The sequence below is a fragment of the Miscanthus floridulus genome, chromosome 6 (genome assembly GCF_019320115.1).
Source record: "Miscanthus floridulus cultivar M001 chromosome 6, ASM1932011v1, whole genome shotgun sequence".
In the NCBI taxonomy this organism is placed as follows: Eukaryota; Viridiplantae; Streptophyta; class Magnoliopsida; order Poales; family Poaceae; genus Miscanthus; species Miscanthus floridulus.
Genome location: NC_089585.1, coordinates 76011046 through 76017087, shown reverse-complemented (window position 1 = coordinate 76017087; position 6042 = coordinate 76011046).

The window sequence follows — 6042 nt, the reverse complement described above, 5'->3', positions numbered from 1 at the left end:
TGGTTATCACTGACATTTTCTGGTGATAGACCAGTAGTGATCTAACTCTGGCTACTTCCATGGTGTACTTGTTGATTCTTCTGTGGGCAAGATTTAACCTAATGTCCTTCCTGCTGGCAATGATAACACTTTCTCTTAGTTGGATCCTTAGTGATGTCATACACCATAGAATTGTTGCTTAGAGTATTGTTAGCTTGCTGACTCTGTAAATTCATCTTTGTTTGACTAGACCGCTTTTAGCTCGCTTGATCTTTCGAGGTTGAAACTCTGTGTAGGTGATTGTCCACCCATCTATGCATACCTCATGTGGAAAGACTAGAGTAACCTTAGCTTGAGAAACTTCTAATTCTTTAGAGTCTGAGTTTAACTGACTAGGGATTGGAGCTGGATGTGACAATGTAATTGAACTTGAATGTTGATTGCTTTCCGATTATGACTCTAGTGAGACCTCCTTTCCCTTCTTATCCACATTGTCCTCAGGTACATGCTGAATACCTTCATACTCAATTCTTTCTCCTGACGATGTGGTTAGAAGCACCAAACACTGGGCATACTTGATCACTCCTTTACATGCTGACATCCATCCCATTCCAAGAATGACATCAATGTCCACTAACTCTAATATAATAGGGTTTGCTTCAAATTTTACTCCTTTGATGTTAAGACTAACTCCTAGGCATTTGTGGTTTGCCTTCATTTCTCCTCTTGGGGACTTAACTATCATTTGTTTCCTCATTGGAAGCATAGTTATCTTATGTTCCTTTATGTATGCACTAGAGATAAATGAATGTGAAGCTCTACGGTCAAATAGCACTATGGTGGAAGTTGAGTTTACTAGAATGAAACCATACACAACCTCCTTAGCTCCATGAGTGGTTGTCATATCCACATTATTCAATCTTCCTTGGATGTAGTTTCTCTTTGCTTTACTTTGTTGCTCCTGTTTCTTCTAGACCTTCTATTCTTGCTTTTGCTGTGGGTGATCTTGGCATTCATGTGCCATTCTTCCAATATCTTCATTGGACTTCATATTCTTCCAAGCTTCTACTACTTGTCTCTTCACTGGTCCCTTTGGTATGTTGGTTTGACCTTGTGGCAAGCACTGTTAAAAACTCCTAGGTTGAGTCATACCTTCTAGTGCTTGTTGTTGCATAGCTATAAGCTTCTCCTTGTTGAATGCAGTCAAGGACAATGTAGCTTGGTCCTTCTAACCTTTGATACTGGTGGTCTCTTCATTATGATCCATCTATATAGACAAAGATAGAGGACTGAGAATAGAGACAAAGTTTTCATAACAGACAGAGGCTGAAGTGAGCATAAATTTTAGCAAATAACAAGGTTGGAGAGAAAACAAGAACTAAGCAAAGATGAAAGCATTCTAATACGTCCAGTTCTATCTAGGCTTGCATCCTATAGTCAGCATTGCTCTGATACCACTTTGTAGCACCTGGTTTTAAAGACAAAACCAGATACACACTATATGTGAGCCTAGGAAGTCAAATCTCACATATAGCCACAAATAAAGGTAATATCAAGAGACAATACTTTTTACATAATGTATTAGTAAAAGAAAAGTACCCTTAGAGTATAGACAGCGGAAAGTCGACTTCGATCTTCAGGCAAAGACTCTGAATCCATAGGGACGACTGACTGGTTGACCACAAGCCTAACTCCTCCAAACCAGCAATCTGGTACCCATCCGGGATTTTTATCCAATGTATAGAAAAGTAAAACAAGCGTAAGTACATGTCGTACTTAACAATTATATCATGGGGTTCATGAGGCTCAAAAGGGCTGACACTGGTTTACTGCGATTAGCTTTAATAGATCATCTGTTTAAGCAGTTAGGTGGCAAAGAATTTATCATTCCCATAAACACATGATCAGATAAACATGAATAATGTATAGCATAAACAATCAATTATTAGCATTGTCATTATCCATTAGTGATCATCTCTATTCCATAAGGGTCCAAGGCCGCTCGTGTCCATGAGCACATCTGTTATAACAGTTTTACACTCTATAGAGGTTGTACACATTCACTGTGAGTTGTGATTTACCCTTTCGCCCGAGGTAGCTAATCTCTTGACCCACTTCCAAGGAAGGTCGGCAGGGTTCACTATGAAGCCTTTTAAAGGATTCATCTAACGAATTAGGGCCGCTAGGCGTATGTGGCCCCTCTCTAGGAGTGGCACGCGTGGGCATCACATCACGGTACACACTTCCCAGTAGCAAAGGAAACATACCCTATGCCTTAAAGGTAACCACTAACAAGCTAGAAAAGATCCTCATACTGAGCTAAAGCCAGAGCCATATGGCCCTCACAGCTATACTATAAGTCCTGGATGATCGCTTACATATAAGTCCTTAGGGAGAGGAATCTGAAGCATATAAACACTCCAGCCCCCTATTTCCATGTTACTAAAAAGTCATGTTTTAATGTTTATTGCATATACCATTAGTCAAGTTACAAAATCATGGTTTTGATTAAGCACTAGCAAAAACTACCCAATGCAATGTCCCAAAGGTTTCAAGGTACAAGATATCAAATATCTAGGATATCCTTATTGGCATCAAGGTAGACACATGCAATATGAATTAAGTGTTTTAAATGTGAATAGGTAACAAGGATGTCCCATGCTATACTTGCCTTACACATCGATCCTTTGGTAAGCTTTAATCTTCACGTCCTTCTTCTTCTTCTGGATCACCACGTGTATCTCACCGATTGGACAATCATAGAACACCACACAAACATCCATACACATACATGCATAGCATACAATTGCATCTATATTAGAACAATACACCAATCATAGAAAAATAAGTAAAAGAGATTGAAACATGATTCTACGTATCACTACGAACATACAGTCACAAGAGGCACGCTAATCGAAGCTACAGTTGAAAAGTTACAACTACCGAGAGATTTGCTTAATACGTGGAAAAGAAAACTATAGGCTTTGTTTAGGTTAACCATATGAATTCATATATAAAAGATATTTTATAAATAATATAGATTAAATTAAATCAATTTTAGATTTAAATTATAAAACAAAAGTAAAATAAATCATATTTTATGTATAAAACCTAGTTGCATAATCATTAATCAAGATATGATTTAAACCATGATTTTCATGAAATAGTAATATAGTAAACATCATTACCAATGCGTAGATTTCATCGTCATGAAACAAACACAACTTGAATGGACTATTTTAGAGTTAAAATAAATAAGTTATGATTTAAACAAGTTTTCCTATAGTTAAATAATAGACTAAATCTACCAATGAATTTTAACTGTTGAAAACATGCCTAACAGTAGTATAAATATGTAGAAAACGTAAATACGGTCCTAACGTAATTTGAACGGGTCAAATTGGACTTAAAACGCAAAAGTTACGCATGAAATAAGGTCCAATGGCATTCCTGTAATTAATTGAACTCAAATTTGAATTTAAACAATTAAAATCTAAATTTAAATGGTTATTGGACTGGGTGCACTAATTCTGGAAACTACAAGGTCTAAAGTGAATAAAAATAGGACTGAAAAACAATTATTTTGAACTGATCTAGACTGCGGGTTAATTCACCGAAAATAGGGGGGCTATTATGCAAAACTTGCATGGCTTGACTGGATGTTGACCCGGCTGCTGACTAGGCTGACGCGTGGTAGCCAGGGATTGGTGCGGTGCACCACATGGCGGTGGACGCGGTACACTGGCGCTGTGGACCACGTCCACGAGTCCGTGGTGGATCGGTTACACACCGGACCGGTGTGTTCTAATCCTAGCCATTCACGCAAGATCTAACGGTGAGCGATGCACAGGAGAATTTCCACCGGCTACGCAGTCCTATCGGCGAGGGTGCCATGGTCGGCGGCGAACCAAGCTTGGCGGCAGGCATCGGAGGGGTCATTCTAGACCTCCCTGAAGCAAAACAAACCTACTGGGATGATCTACAGGCGCGCGCGAACATGTTAGGGGCACTACTGAGGCGAGGGAACTCGGTGGGGTACCGAGCCCATGGCGGTGCCATGACTGGTGGCTCAAGAGCTCGGTGCTATGGCATTCTAGTGCGCTAAACAACTAATGGATGGCACGGGAAGGCGGAGGAGCTCACCATGAAGTCGGAGGGAGTGGTCTCGGCATCTGGAAAGTCTTCGACGGCATGGGTCGACGGCGGCGACGATGGCTGGAGAGAGAGGGAGGGCACGGTGAGGGCGAATCTAATCCAATCTTGACCAAAATCAAGAGGTGGAGGTACTTATGGCTGCGGGAGGTCATGGTGAATCTTGGAGTGGCATCGGCGTCGAGTTCCGAGGCATGGGAGGGGTGGATTGCCGGTGGCGGGGGGGGGGTGCTTGGACATGAGCAGAGGAAAGGGGAGAAGGGATGATGCAGCTTGGAGCTTTATAGGCGTTAGGCGTTGCGTGAATGGAAGGAAAGCGGGGCACTTGGACGGGATTGGTTGCCTTCCTTGCATGCGCGGAGGACCGGCGGCTTGCCAACATTGTAGCGCCATCACTGGGACGGAGGAAGGAAAGAAAATGCGCCGGGGAAGAAAGGAAAGTGAAGTGGGCGCGGCTGATGGATGGGGCCAAGTCGCAACGAGAGGGAGCGGACGGCTTGTGCGGGCGGCATAGGCACGCGGTGAAGGGCCGAAGCAGGCCGCGGGGGAGCTAGGCCGCACGGTGATGCGAAGCAAAGGCAAGCGCGAGCAACGGGCCACCGAGTAGAGCAGGCCGAGCGGGCCAGACGGGAAGGCCATGCGTGGAAGATGGGAAAGAGGGGGAGTGTGGCTGGGCCGCTGGGCAGGCCAAGGCTAGGAAAAGCGGCTAGGAAGAAGAGGGCCAGGCCTGTTCTGGAGTTGGGCTAAAAATGAGAAAAGGAACATTTTTCAAATACAAATCCTTTTTCTACTTTGAGTTTCCAATTCCAAGCCAATTTCAAAACAAATTCAAGTATGTTTTTGATATACTTTTTGTCTCAAATATAAATGAGAAATTTTGGTAAGTTTCCAAAAAATAAATTTACAACTTTTGAAATACTTTTATTCTCTAATTTTCTTTTCTTTCTTTTCTTTTATTTCAAAGCCATTTTTAAATTTCATTTCAAAAGCATTCCAATTTACTTTGGAGCTTTGGATCAACACCATCCATCACCATGAAAAAGATGCAACATCACGTATGCTCACACATGTTACTACCTTTTGATGTATTTTAATTTAATGAAAAAATTTATTTCCTATATTTCATGTGCACAAAATTCATAAATAAATCATTTTAACCCTATTTCAAAAGAGGCAATTTTTAGGGTGTTACATCATTTTGCCTAATTAAGTTTCCAAGTGATAGTTTGACTTGTGTTGACCCTAGAGCTCCTTTGTTTGACTATTTAAAAATTACAGTTTAGAGTGTTTGCATGTCTAAGCAACCTAAAGCAAAGTTGTAGCAAATTTTATAAGGAACAAAAGTTATTTTATGACCATCTCATGAAAATGTGTAGAACATGCTCAAAAAGGGTCCACAAGTCAGTTTTAAGGTCTAAATGGAGACTCTGGAAATTTTCTAAGTCACAAAGCAAGTTTTAGTTTCATGTGTTGATGTTTGGAGCCTTGTATCTCCCAAACCAAGCCGAACCAGCTCGAGCTCCAATTGTAAAAGTTGTAGCCCACATGTAGATCTCCAACTTTGTCAACTACACCATGAGCTAGATCATCACGGTTTGAAAGTTTTGGATTAGGGAACTGGCGCTGTCAGTCAGCACCATTTAACAACTGAATCGAAAACTTCAGACCTGCTACAGTGCCGATCGGCCACAGGCCTTTGCCGCCGCGTGGCCACCACGCACCGTGGCTAGCCTGGCACTGCTGGCCACTATCCACCACATGAAGCCGTGTCCTTCTGCCCTCCCAACTCGCTCTCATTCACTCTCCTTCTCTTCCCGCAGCGTCCGCCGCGACAGCCACCGCCTCCGCCATTGACGCCGAGCCACCGCCATCGCCTAGCGCCCTCACCACCACAAAAACGCTGCCTCTAGC